Raw genomic sequence first — 15,045 nt, 5'->3', positions numbered from 1 at the left:
CTATGAATAAAAAAATTCCAAAGATGGTGTCACCTTTCTGAAAATAAATGAGCCCCTTTTCAATACACGATGTGGTGGTGCAGGGTTTTATTGGATTACAGTCCATTTTTCCAATCCATATTCCCTTAACTTGCTAGTAAGAATGTTGTGGGTGGCCATATCAAAAGCTTTGCTAAAGCTGGCCCTGGGGGCTTTGGGAGGACCAAAACCAACATATTTGCATATTCGTTATTTGCTTAATGAATATGCAAATATGCAAATGAATGTTACCAGTCCTCCAAAAGCTCGTGAATGGATTTACTGGTCCCCATGTCAAAAAGTTTGGGAACCCCTGCACCAGGTCATTGCGGTTCTAATAGGACTGTTGTGCATTGCTGCCACCTAGCACCATCTGCTGGATTGTTCATGTGCTATCTGCTTAACTTCCAAACCAGAGGCGGGAAATCTTTTTTGGGTCAGGGGCCACTGATCTACAGGATAATCAGTCAGGGGCCACACAAGTGGAAAAAAAAATCCAGAGCCTGGGGAGGGTGGCTAGTAGATTTTGTGTGCTCCAACCCCACAGCGGGGGGGAGCTGGAGCACCAGTGCAGGCTCCCCAATGAGGGGGCGAGAGGCTCTGAGTCTTGGGGGCCAGATCCAAGCAAGCTCACCCCTGTTTCAAACCATGCCCTTTGGGAGTATGAGTGTGGATTATCACATTAGCAAGACTCATCCTCTAAAATTGTTTCTTTTAGAACCATATTCCCACGTTACAACTGTGATTGTCCCATGATGCCAGCCTTCATCCAACTTGTTATATTTTAAAAAAAGCACCATTGTACTTTCTCCCAGGCTACTGCTTATGCTTTGGAGGAGCTCCCCATAAACATCCACAAAACCCACCTTTATCTTACCTTACAACCCTTCTTGAATCTCTCCTTTCACTTGAAACCTACAAGAAACTTGGTAATAGGCTGCTGGTTTGCTGAGACCATTGACATTTGGACCAATATGATCTTTGTTTCCTTGTTTCGTTTGAATTAAGATGATTCAAAGCAGCATTTTACTTCTGCATGGTAAAATTGCAAAACTGTGTAGAGTTGACTCGGTCACCGGCAGGATGGGATTGAAGCTTCTGACGAGATCTTACAGGAATTCATCCTGGACAAGCCCCTACATGTACAACTGATAGAGCCCGATCATTGGCAGAAAGTATTGAACGTGCAAACGAAGGGGCTAAAGCCATGTGCCTTTACTGCATGAGCTAAAAGCCTGGTGCTTCTCAGCTAAGGCTGTAGATGTAGATTTTATTTTCCCTTGTTAGTGGTCTTAGTGCCTCTGGGTTACAGCCGTATTAAGTTAATGTTCAGGGGTAAGCTTTTGAAAGAACCACCGTGAGAGTTTTGTTCAGAGTTACAAACACTTCAGAGCAGGGATGTTAAAATGTATTTTGATAAATGTGTGACTGCTGAAATTTTCAGCAAGTACACATTTACAGCCACTCGCTGAGTTACGAACTAGTTACGGACCAACACTTGGTCCGTAACTCGAACTGTTCGTAACTCAGACCCCATTGAGTTACACGCGACCGCGCTGTTCGTAAGCACGGGTCACTTTCGTAACTCAGGGACCGCCTTTACGACCGCTCCATGGGAGCTTTGGTCGTAAGCGCGAACGGTCGAAACTCGACCGTTCGCAACTCAGGGAGCGGCTGTATACACAATGGGCTCGTCTACACTGGCCCCTTTTCCGGAAGGGGCATGTTAATTTCAACTATCGTAGTAGGGAAATCCGCGGGGGATTTAAATATCCCCCGCGGCATTTAAATAAAAATGTCCGCCGCTTTTTTCCGGCTTTTAGAAAAGCCGGAAAAGAGCGTCTACACTGGCCCCGATCCTCCGGAAAAAGCGCCCTTTTCCGGAGGCTCTTATTCCTACTTTGAAGTAGGAATAAGAGCCTCCGGAAAAGGGCGCTTTTTCCGGAGGATCGGGGCCAGTGTAGACGCTCTTTTCCGGCTTTTCTAAAAGCCGGAAAAAAGCGGCGGACATTTTTATTTAAATGCCGCGGGGGATATTTAAATCCCCCGCGGATTTCCCTACTACGATAGTTGAAATTAACATGCCCCTTCCGGAAAAGGGGCCAGTGTAGACATAGCCAATGGGAGGGGGAGGTAGCTCCACAGGGTAGGGATGTTAGTTTAGGGATGAAAAAATGATTAACTGATAAACTCAGGTTTATCAGTTATTCCTATCGACTACACGCACTCTCCCTGCCTTGCTGCCTCTGTATTAGAGGAAGAATTGGGGAAGGGGGGCGCAGGAGCCGGCGCCTTTGAGGAGCTGACTTTAAGCAGGCTTCCTATGAGCACCAGATCTGCTTGCCCATTCCCCAACCCCATGCTGCTGCCTCTGATAGAGAGGCAGCAGCACAGATGGTAAGGGGGGAAGGGCAGGAGCAAATAGGCATGGAGAGAGCGCCACACAGAAACGTCTGCGATTAACGTGTGTTAATTTTTTTAACATGTTAATTTTGTCCTGCATTAATTGCAGGCATTAATGCACGTTAATTGACAGCCCTAGTAAGTACTGTAAGCTCTGGAACCTTTTGAGGGCCTACTAATGGTGGATACAAGTCAGTGCACCATGAACAGTTTATGATGTCTATACACTCGCCCCCAAAAGAAAGGTCATGGTCTCATGTCAACCTTTCACAGTTTCCAGCTTGAGAACCTTTTATCTAGTGCATTTCTATATCTGCAAAAGAGCTTGCTCTGATAAATATACTGAATGCAGGCACCCTAATTCCTCATTCCTCTGTAAATCTATAGTATGTGCTTGCTTTCGTTACATATTTCGCTCCGGGCACTAAATAACACATCCCACCCATCATGCAATAAGAAACTGATCTATAGCACCCACTCACCCCACCCTCCCATTTCACATACAAGATGCAGTAGAGCCAGGTAGGACTGTTGCATAGTTACTTAATTTAACTCTATGCAGAGTTACTGACATTGCAACAAGGGAGGTTTAGGTTGGACGTTAGGAAAAACTTCCTAATTGTCAGGGTGGTTAAAAACTGGAATAAATTGCCCAGGGGGGTTGTGGACTCTCCATCACTGGAGATATTTAAGAGCAGGTTAGACAGACAGCTACCTAGACAGTGCTGGGTCCTGCCCTGAGAGCAGGGGACTGGACTCCATGACCTCTCCAGGTCCCTTCCACTTCTATGAAATGTACCTAGATCCAGCTGCTTAGACAAGCCAGCTGGAGCGCATGCGCACTGCCTAACCCTTGCCCGGCGTGTACATTCCACCGCCAGTCGGGGGAACACGCGCGCTTCCGAGAGGCAGCTGGGGAACCGGCCGTAGTGCGCATGCGTCTTCCCGTGAGCTCCGCGCGGCCGGGGCGCATGCGCCATGAGGGGAGTCTCGCTTCCGGCGCGGGGCCGCGCCCTCTCTGGTTTCCGGGATTCGCCGAGCCTCCGGTGCCGCAGCTCCGAGCGGCCGCCGCCCGCAGAGCCAGGGGCGCCGCCGGCATGGGCTCGGCCCCGGCGCGAGCCGCTCCGCGCCAGCAGCACCGGGGCGCCTGGCTCCGCGCTGCCCTCTGAGCCGCCGGGGGCCCGGCACGGAGGGGCCGGCTGCGGTGAGTGCGGGGCCGGCGCGGCACGCGCCCAGGGGCCTCCCGTGGGCCCTCCCGGCTTCCGTCCCCACCCCGCCCCCTCCCCCCCCGCCGGCCCCTTCCCTGTGGTGTCTAGCCCGCCGCCCCGCCCCCCTCCTCCTCCCGCCGCCCCAGCTCCCTTCCCCGCCGGCCAGCCTCCCCCCGCCCCGCCGCCCCAGCTCCCTTCCCCCTGCTCTGCTACCCCAGTCCCTCCCTCTGCCCCTCCCCCGCCGGCCAGCCCCCTGCCTCGCTCTGCCCCCTTTACCGCCCCCCCCCCGCACTCTGCTGTCCCTGCCATCTCGCCTTGTCCTGCTGGCCGTCCCCTCCCCTGTGGTGTCTGCCCCCAGGTCCCTTCCCCACCAGCCTACCTCTTGCCCCAGCTCCCTCTCCCTCAACAGCCAACCCCTCGCCCTGCTCTGTTGCCCCTGCCCCCTCCCCTCACCAGCCAGCCCCTCTCCCTGTTTTGCTGCCCCCAGGCTCCACAATCACCACTGGCCAGCCGCTCAGTCCTCACTCATCTGCTCCCTCTCCTGCCCCCACTCTTGGTTTCTTTGTCCCCTGGTATCCCCTTGCTCTTTTTCACCACCGCTTCCTCTTGCCCTCCTTCCTGAAGTGCTCTACCCCAGTCTTGTTCTGCTGCCCCAACCCTTCCCCACCTTGCTGTGCTCCTCTTTATCTTGTCTCCTGCTTCCCCTCTCCCATTCAACTGGCCTCCATCTCCCTGTGCTGTCTTTCCGTTTCTCACTTGCTTTTGCAGTTTTCACCCGCATTACAAGTTGGGCCTCCTCTGGAGTACCCTTCCACAAGTTGCTAGACAGGGCTCTGCTGTTACTCCCCTTCTGAAGAAAGGATAGGACATGTCTTGGCAGTGGGCCTGCTCCCTCCCTAAACCCTAGGGCAGTGTCTACATCTCATTCCTTCAGAGGGTGAAATTGGAAGGGACCTGAGTGTAATCAATGGAATGTCAGATATGGCTAGGTCTTCTCTCCATTCTCCTCCTTCCTACCCTGCCAAAAAAAAAATCTATCTCCCAAATCCCATTATTGGTAACTACAATTAACAGTAGAGTGTGTGTGTCAGCTGATATTTGCTGCTCTCTTTGGCTGGTTCAGTCTACTGGATAACATCAATTATATTTTCAGTTTCTGCAGCCATTGAATAAGAAACTAGTCTGAGACTTTTAATCTCATGCTGATGCTCTAATCAAAATTGAAAAATAAAAGGATTTAAAGTAAACAGTGCTAACATCACAGTTAATAAAAATGGCACCCTTGTAAGTAGTAGATATCTGAAACCTCTCTTACACAATGCACTAGTGCTGAAATAGATGAAGAAGTTGTAATTCCTTGGAGCACCTCGCATTCTATTCCATGGCTTCTCAAACTGGTCCGGGCAGTGCTACTGGTGGTCCACAGGGTTAGCTTCTTAAATGGAGATGCCTTTCTGTTTCCATCTGGGAGGAACAGAACACACAAAATGGAGAGATTAAATCATGAGCACTCAACTAGAAAGACAATCCATGCCCTCCTTGCAAGTGCAAGTGAGGTATCCATAATACAATTGTATTGTGAATTACACTATGAAGTTTGATAACCCCTGGGCTTACCCTGCTTATTATATACTGCATAGGGTACTATGGTGTCTAGACCCTAAGTTGTGACTTCATCACTTTGTTGTGGTTTCCTGAAGATATGAATGTATAAACATATGCCCTGATACTTACACCTATGCTTCAAGAACATAAGTACCGGTAATTGCACTGAAATTAACAGGACTATGTGCATTCATAACAGGTTTAGAAGATCTTCTGAAATATTGGCTCAGTCTGAGAATTCTGTATGTAATTTGTCAGATTTGTAGAAAAACAGACAACCCATACTAAAGAAACACATGTCAAATCACCTTACTGTATGTCTGTCTCACCTTATTGTCTCAACTTGCTCATTTTGACTTTTATTTCAAATACTTTGTGCTATGTGAATTTGAATCAAATAGTTCTTACGTGTGGTTTATGAAGGCATTAATTCCCAAGGGGAATAAATTAATAGTCTGGCACAGCAGTTGAGATGCAGGTGAAGCATGGAAAAGAACCAACAGATTTTGCTTGTCTGGTGTGTTCTGAAAACAGAATGCTTGATGTTTTTTAATGAGTAATAATGACACTTGCTGCTATTACTACTACTAATAGATTAATACTGAAAATGGAGTAATTTGACATGCTTGTGAAAATAGTTCAACTTTTTGATCTTTGTTGTCTTGTTGAATCTTGAAAGGAAAGATCACTGATGGGTTAATAGACAGAAAAATGTGTTGCCAGCTTAGTGTTCCAAAGTACAGTCAGTCAATATGACAAACCACATTCAAATGATAAGCCCTTAGCTTATACGGGTAAACTTGTAAAAGATTTGGTATGTTAAAATTTGTAATTTAGGATTTTGACACACCAACTCAGTAGTAGTAAGTGGAATTTTTTTTTTCCTGGCCATTGCTGCAGAATTTAAGCTGCTGCCTTTTTAAAAATAGTTTCTAGCCCCCTGGAATGTGAATTGAGGAAGTCAAGTCTACCTGAATCTGATTTAAAAAAAAAGGTTTCTGAACAATCTTAAGACCTAAAGTCAACCACCAGTTTACAGCCCAGAGATGTAGCCTGCACTATGTTCTTTTGGGGGTAAATGCCTCTCTCTGTCTGCTCTGTACATTCTAATGTAACCCAATGACTTGAATCTAGGTTGGTGGATCTATGCAGAAGCAGATCTGCTATCCCCTCTGCCACATCCCTGCTGTGATTGAGGTCTTATGGAGGAAGTCTTATGCGTGGGGTTTCCAACTGTTCTGTCCCACCTATGGAAGAGTGGAGTAAAATTTTGTTACAAATGTGAACTGCCTTGTTTCAGTGAGTTATCAACTCTGGGTTTGTTTCTCAGATGCCGTACACCTTGGCTAGTACTTGTATCAAATGCTACCAAATCAGAAAGGTAACATACTACAGGTGTAAATGCTCTATAATAGGTGAAAGGTAGTGCAGAATTAAGCCCTGTGTCATAATCCTAGACTGCAATAAGTCTGGAATTTCAAGAGTTTCAGTCAATCCAAAGCCCTTGTTGATTGTGTGTACAGGCAGCGTGAGTACATCAGGTCTTCTGGTTAATATCTATTAGAGGATTTGACAATAGCATATCTAAACTCTGAAAAGATGTGGAAGGAGATAGACTCAATGAAACAATATTTTTAGGATTATGATGATTGCATCTCAATTATAGTAATGTAACTTGAAGATATATTTATAGAGATGCATTCTAAAACCCTGCATAAAAACAAGTAATCTCAGAGCTGTAATGTATATAATGAGGGCTGACAACTTTTTGAACATTTATTGGTAATTTTAGAAAAATTGTTTTAATAGAAGAAATTCTAGATAATTGTGTTAGTAAATAATATGCTTCCTTGGTAGTGAATTATATAGTTTAGTATTCTTTGTAAGGATGGACTGTTTCAGGTCCAGAAGCAGAAGGGAGAACATCATGGTGAGAAGGATACTGCTGTCAGTGGGTTTTTGTCATTTCTAAATTGAAAAAAATTCCATTAGTAGTACATTGTCTTTTTCTCTGTTGGACTGATAACTTCACAGCACAATCCCACTTAACTCTTTCTCTTACTTTTGTGGATACAGCTTCAAGATTTAAAAATAAGTTAAAGATGTAATGCTGTGAGATGCCGAACTACCTCAACTTTCATTGATTTCAGTAGCAGTTGAAATGTTTTGTGCACTACTGTGCAGAGCTGATGACCTAGCACAGAAGGACACAAAACCCTTCTGCTGGCCCAGCTAGCTCAACTGGTTAGTGCATGGTGCTAATAACACCAAAGTCGTGAGTCTAAACCCCCTGCTGGACTACACAGTGGGCTCAAGAAGGGGCTTGTCTTCCTTATAAATTTATGACTGGCGTGGAGAAAGTAAATAAGGAAAAGTTATGTACTTGTTCCCATAACTCAAGAATGTTATGTACTTGTTCCCATAACACAAGAGGCACCAAATGAGATTAATAGGTAACAGGCTTAAAACAAAAGTAAGTTTTTCTTCACACAATGCACAGTCAACCTGTGGAGCTACTTGCCAGAGGATATTGTAAAGACCAGGACTTGAACAGGATTCAAAAAAAAAATAGATACATTAATGGAGGATTAGTCAGGATGGGTAGGAATAGTGTCCCTAGCCTCTGTTTGTCAGAAGCTGGAAATGGGTGACTTGATTACCTGTTCTTTTTGTTCCCTCTGGGTGGGTATTGGCCACGGTTGGGGGGCAGGATAGATGGCCCTTTGGTCTGACCCAGCATGCCTCATTTTATGTTCGTTTTTTAACACTTTCATTTAGTACTTTATGTAAATGAAGATACGCTCCTTTGTTCTACATATGTTAAATAAGACAAGGAAAATTCAGTATGCCAGGAAAAATATTAGTGTAGAAAACAACTTAGTGGAGAAAATATTGATAAGGATAGGGAGAGATTTCCTGAAGTGGTTTAAATCACATGGGATTAAGAGGAGAGGGAGTACAAGACTAGATTAGGGGACAACAGGGAGGAAGGTATGTACCAGAGAGGTGGGAATGGACTCTAAATACACCAAAGGAATTGAGACCCAGATTCACAAGGGTATTTGGGATCCTAACTTCTAATGAAATAATTAAAAATGAGGAACCTAAACACTTTTTATGGCTACGGGCCTTAGAGAAGATTGGGAGGGAAAAAAAGTGTAGGGAAAAGAGAAGCAGAGAGAGAACTGAAAGATTTGTATAGGATGCTTTGCTGTGGGGAGTGGATAAAAAGGCAGGTGAGGGACTGAAAAAGTGGCGGGAAGCCAGAAAAGAGATTAAAGTAATTGGTGTTTCTAGCAATGTGCAAGCTGGGTGATACTTAGCTGTTGACAGGAACTTGGCCAAGGCTTTGCATATGGAATGAGAATAGGAAATAGATGGAGATGAGATGTCCATAGATTTAAAATTACATCTTAAACTTATCAAGGTAAATATAGACCTGTGAAAACTCAGCTTGGGGCTCTGTGTTTTACCTGTACATTTAGCAATACAAGCACACAATGAATTTTCCTATTGTTGGTTAAGAGGAAGAAACACTGAATTTTTATAGCTGTCTGGGGCAGGGACGCTGTCAGGACTCTGATTTTTAAGCTAATGGCAATTTGGCACTTTCTCTCTTTTTGCCCAGGCCAGTGCGTACTAGGGATATTAGTGTGTAATTGAATAGTTGTGTAACCGCATGAGATTTTAGTGGTTACACGGCTATTGAATAGTCGCTGGGTGTGGGGGTGGCAGCCAGTGCAGTCCAACTCCACTCCCAGGGAACCCCTAGCATCGGTTCCTGCCTGCTCCCCCCAACCCGCTACCTGTGTAGGAGGCAGCACGGGGTGGGGGAAAGCAGGTCCATGGAGCTGGCACGTGTGGAGAGCGTGCTTGAAAGCCAGCTCCCTGTGCATATTGGCTCCAACCTACCCCCTTCATACTGTATCAGAAGCAGTGGAGCAGGGATGGGGATTAGGCGGATCCTATGATAGAGGCAGCAAGGGGGTGCCTGTGATAGAGTTAGCAAGAGTGGGGGAATGTGTGTAGTAAGGACGTTAAAATTGGGTTATTTTAGTAATTGAGTTGTTGATAAAAATGTTATCAACTGCTCGATTACTTGATAAGGGAAGACAGCCCGGCTCAGTACCAGCTCATGCCGAGACCAAACTCTGCTACGGCTCTGCAATTTAAAACGCAGTAGGAGCAGGGGGGCAAGCTGCTGACAGGCAGCAGTGGAGGGTGGAGACGGTGCTGAGGGGGAACCAGCTTTTAAGAGGTTCCCGCTTCCTCCCCCTTGCTGCCTCTTGTATAGAGGCAGCAAAGGGGGGTGAGATGTGAGTAGTCAACTCAACTAGCTTATAGGGTAGTCAACTGATCGACTGCTCTCTTACGTCCATAGTGTGTAGTCAACAAGATTAACCAATAACATTGATGTCCCTAGTGTATACAGAACATCCCCAGTATAAGTTGGCCCAGTATACATCTGTTCCACACTAAAGTTGTTGATGCTTATAGGAACTGATGTGTTATAAGTACTCCCATTTCCTGCTTTTAAGTCGCGCGAAAAAACCCAACCAATTTGCGCAAATGGAAGTCTGCCACAGGAAGAAAATTCCCTGCTTTAAGTTGTTTCTCTATAAGTCCAAGATTTTTTGGAATGTATCTTGGATTTATAGCGAGGAAGGCCTGTACCTGAATCTTTGTTGTTTGTGAAAACAGACTGGGGACTAAAACATAAGAACGGCCATACTGGTTTAGACCAAAGGTTCATCTAGCCCAGTATCCTGTCTGCTGACAGTGGCCAATACTAGATGTCCCAGAGGGAGTGAACTCAACAGGTAATTGTCATGTGATCCCTCTCTGGTCATCCAGACAAACAGAGGCTAGGGACACCAATCCTACCCATCCTGGCTGGGGGAGGGATAGCTCAGTGGTTTGAGCATTGGCCTGCTAAAAACAGGGTTGTGAGTTTAATCCTTGAGGGGGGCCCACTTAGGGATCTGGGACAAATCTGTCAGGGATGGTCCTTGGTCCTGCAGTGAGGAAAGGGGACTGGACTTGATGACCTCTCAAGGTCCCTTCCAGTTCTATGAGATAGGTATATCTCCATTTATTTATTTGCCATTGATTACCATGGACCTAACCTCCATGAATGTATCTTGCTCTTTTTTGAGCCTTGTCAAAGTTCTAGTCTTCACGACATCCTACTACCCTACCTTCTATGTATTATAACTTGGGTTGTTTTTGCTGTTTGTTGTATTTTGTAGAATCAGTGTCAGTGTACTCAGTAGAAACCCCACATCCCTGCTGGTCAGATCCCTTTTACTACAGTTTCAGGTTGCAGTGTGGCATGTCTATGCGATGCCTTCATGTGCACCAGGAGAGACGCAAATTCTAATGCACACTCACCTGTCATGCATTAACTGTCCTTTGTGGGCCCTGCTGACATTCAGTAAAAGTTCCCTGGTGTATCTTAATGTAGTAGTGTTTTGAAATTGGACTACATTGCTTATACACAGTAAAAGTTCCTTAGTACATGTCAGAGTCCACGTAGGACAGGTAGTATGTGACACACTAGTGTACATTAGAATTTACACTTTTGCTTGTACAGACTAATGCACCATGGTAGACTAGTCCTCTGTCAAGGTCTTAACAGACTTCACTGAATCATTTCAGGGACAAAATATGATGTAGGAATTTACATTAAATGTAAGGCTAATTTTGTATTCTAAAGTTGTCAGGTTTGTTGGTGATAGGTGACATTTATAAATACCTTAAAATTGCGACAGTAAAAGGTCTGCTATTGGGAACATTTGGGGAATGGAGTGTGCTGTTAATCGAATACAATAAAATCAATTAAGTATAAAATAGTAAGCCCGTATTCACCACATCAGTAGTAGTAGAGTGCTGCAGAGTGGTTGATTTCTCGAAACACTTAGGTGTGTAAAGTAAAAACTTTCTGTACAGTAGGTTATCTTATGAGACTACATTCACTGTGAGCAGCACACAGTGTACAACCAGATCACTAAAAATACAATTAATGATAAAACTATGCTAATATAATTTAATCTTTGATTCAAAAGGCACTTCAGGATCGTTATCTACATCAATTATCATTATAGATGTAGAAGATTGGCTAAACTCTGTAATGACATGCGTCAACTGCTCTTTTGAACAAGCCCCTGATTTCAGTTTCCTTACTTGTCTTCTGCATAAAGCTAGGGTTCAGAATGTGCAATTGCATAACCTGTTGGGCAGTAACCTAGTCCCAGTTACTAGATTTGTATTGGGAGATATCAGAAATGCTGGTTAATTGAGCTTTCTTGTTGAGTGAGTGCTGGATAACCAGGCTTTTACTGTATATGTTTTGATAATTCTAGCTTCGTTTTGTGTAATTGTTCAGAGTTTTTGATGTTTCGGTGGCAATTTTAATGGGTTGCCAACATAAAAGCACGTGCAGTCATGTGATGAAGTTTTTAATGTTCTTGGTACAGCTGATATAGCCATTTTTAAAATCAGATAGTTGTAAAAGTGACATATAGCTGTTGCTTTTTTGGAAAGTTGGGGAGTGGGCAAGCATTCCTATTTTTAAAGATAAAAGGGAAAACTTCTAATGTTTCCTTACTTAAATGTATGTACCTGCTGTAGAATGAAACAATACAAAGTGGTGATAAGAGACTGGCAAAAGGGACTTTAGAATAGTTCTCTAAATTTTACCATAAAAGTGTACAGTCTCTTATCAAAATTCACCTCTTGGTCTCAGAGATGAGCATTTATATAAGGGTTACATGGGGAGTGGGAGAGTCCTTTTTGAAATTCAGTTATAGAAAACCAAGTTATTCTGTTATTGCTTATTCTGTTACCCAATATTCAAGGTCACACTGTATGTGGCGTAAATACTCAATAATAGGTGAGTCAAGTGCAGAACAGTATCTAGAGCAAGCCAGAGCTGACTTTGTTAATAAAGGGTCTTTCCTGGATCTTAGAGAGGCATAATGAAAAGTGACTTTTCCTTTTACTAAAGTAGACACTGATTCTGTCTCGGTAACTTAATCTCTCTGCACAGAGATTTTTATATGATTCTTTGAGCTTTGTCTCAGCCTGAGGATCAGGATCACATGTCTGCCATTGTGAAGGTGAATTTTTATCAGTGTCAGACAGTTGCTGTCTACTGTCCATACCTCCACTGGAATTATATGCAGTGCCGCGTTCCTTCAGGTATGAAATACTGCAGCACTTTGCCTTTGAAAGGTCAAAGTTTAATCTGTTACTTTCCGTTAACTAGAAGTCTGTTACTCCAGTCCTGTGCTTTGCAGGTAGCTTTGTTTTAAGACTCGGGTAGGCTTTACGTAAATCACTTTACAGCTTTACAGAATGACCTGCCAGAGCATTACTGTTGTGTTCGAATAGTGCTGCAGTCTTGTGGATTGCAGAGTGTGAGGGAGTAAAGGAGCTTTCCAGCAACTGCTTATATGTAAGGAAAGTGGAGACATGGCTCAATGCTGTTGGAAAGTCTTAAGCTTTTCAAGTAATTGGAATAGTCATTTGTGTAATAACACTTTTTTTGTAATTATTAATTTTAAATTAATCAGCAATATCTTTTTTTAAAGTAGCTTTTATTTTGTAATCCCTATTTAAGCAGCCTAGAAGTCACGTGACTTAATGTCACTGTTATTCCTGTGATCTGTCTGCAATTGGATTTGCAGAATTTCACTGAACAGTGGGATACAAATTATGTTGGGGGGGTATATTCCCAGTGGAAACAAGACTGCTAACCAAACTGGAATCAGGTGTTGATTCATTATTTGTGCAAATGGTTATGCATGGATCATACTGTGTATCTGTGGTGTTTTCTTGCACAAAACAAAGGTTTTTGAGGATTTTGGAGAAAACATTGATTGGACTAAAACTTAATTTTAGTGTAAGAGAACACAATTTCTTGAGCTGAAACAAAATACAGGACTATGTAGCACTTTAAAGACTAACAAGATGGTTTATTAGATGATGAGCTTTCGTGGGCCAGACCCACTTCCTCAGATCAAATAGTGGAAGAAAATAGTCACAGCCATATATACCGAAGGATACAATTAAAAAAAATGAACATATATGAAAAGGACAAATCACATTTCAGAACAGGAGGAGGATGCAGGGGGGGGGAGGGGAAGGAAGGTAAATGTCTGTGAGTTAATGATATTAGAGGTGGGGAAAGGTAGATGTCTGTGAGCTAATGGTATTAGAGGTGATAATTGGGGAAGCTATCTTTGTAATGGGTAAGGTAGTTGGGGTCTTTGTTCAGCCCCCCGCGGAGAGTGTCGAATTTTAGCCTGAATGACAGTTCAGGGGATTCCCTTTCTTGAGCTGTGTACTTCGAATGTGTAAATCTGTAGTCTTGGGCAAAGCTATGAGAACACTTAGCACTTTAGAAGATATTAAGTGCTTTCCAAACACTTATATTCCTCTTCCAATGACAGTATGCCAGGGGAGCAAGGGACCAAATTCTGGGATAGCAGAACAGATAGGCCAGGGAGATAATCTTTCTGCCCCCCTCCCCTTCCCCAGAAAGGACAAAATATTTTACAGTAGGGATGTTAACGGCTACCCAGTTAACCGCAACATCATCTCCCCCCTTCCCTGGCAGTTGTGAGGAGTAAGGAAAGCTGACAGGAGCACTTGCTGCTGTAGTGTGGACAGTGCCAAGCTCGACTTAAGGTAAACCAACTCCAGCTATGTAGAATACATATGTAGAATACATAGCTGGAGTTGAGGACCTTAAGCCGACCTTTCAGGTCTAGGGCAGACCTGACCTCAGACACATTACCTTACCTGTCTTCTCACCTTCACATTAATGAATATAAATATAAATTGTGAGAATTAATATAATAAAGATAAGAATAAGTACAGGTTGGACCTCCCAGATCTGGCACCTTTGGTACCTAACTGGTCCTGGATGAGGGATTTTGCCAAACTAAGGGAGGTCATTTTTGTACCCCTGCCACCGGCACTTCTGGCCGCTTGCCTCCCAGCTGGCTCCCCACCTCCTGCTGGCCCCGCTGCCCTGCCAATCTGCTGGGTAGCCATCACTGCCATGGCTTTGCTGGGCAGCCTGGTGCTGGGGCTCCAGGCACTGTGCGCACTGTGCTCTGGGACTCTGGACAGCCGCATGTGCTGGGGCTCCTTGGGCAACCACACGCCATGTCTTCCAGCCCTGCTGGGCAGCCCAGCTGCCTGTGCTGGGCGACTCCGCCATCAGCTTTCTGCAGGCAGTCCACTCTCCTGCCGGCCCCTCATGGATCCTCACTGCTGGCCCTCTGCCAAGACTCTCTGGTCCTGAAACATCCATGCCGGACCATGGATTTTACCAAAGCAGAGAGTCCTGATGAAGAGTTCAACCTGTATATAGGCACGACAAAAAAAATCCAGTAATCCCATATAGTTAGGCATCTGCTTACATTTCCGATTTTTAAAGAGATACACACATTTGTTAAGAAACCTGTCATTTCCTGTTTCTCTTGGAAATCCATCTGGCTCGTGTTTTCATTTTTAGGAGTACTAGGGGGTGGTGCCCCTTGTCTCTGGGGATAGGCAGGCCCAGCTCTCCCCTTTGGCCGCTGGAGAGGGCTTGGGTTGCGTCAGCCCCAGCTTCTCTCACCACTGGCCGCTGGGGAGGGGAGTGCTAGGGCTGCACCAGCCCTGGCATCTCAACTTCCCCCCGGCCTCTCTTTTTCCTTCTCCCCCCAGCCTCTCGGGATCTGAGCTACTCGAGGCTGTGGTGCGTCTCTGCCCAGGGCTCGATCCTGTGGTTCTACCCTGGCTCACTGAGAGAGGAGCA

At 44.9% G+C, this 15,045-nt stretch overlaps 1 protein-coding gene across 1 annotated transcript in view; it reads left to right on the top strand.

The window, feature by feature from the left end:
• Positions 1-3,408: 3,408 nt before the first annotated feature.
• The window catches only part of ZDHHC7 (zDHHC palmitoyltransferase 7), a 49,679-nt gene continuing 38,042 nt past the window's right edge, over positions 3,409-15,045 (top strand). Inside the window, exon 1 of the mRNA XM_075939972.2 lies at positions 3,409-3,625. The gene's annotated coding sequence lies outside the window, so the exon portion shown is untranslated. The remainder of the gene's footprint in view (positions 3,626-15,045) is intronic.

The sequence above is a fragment of the Pelodiscus sinensis genome, chromosome 12 (genome assembly GCF_052426305.1).
Source record: "Pelodiscus sinensis isolate ZL-2025 chromosome 12, ASM5242630v1, whole genome shotgun sequence".
Classification (NCBI taxonomy): Eukaryota; Metazoa; Chordata; order Testudines; family Trionychidae; genus Pelodiscus; species Pelodiscus sinensis.
Note: the sequence above shows the minus strand (reverse complement) of the source record. Positions and strands in the feature narration are given on the sequence as shown.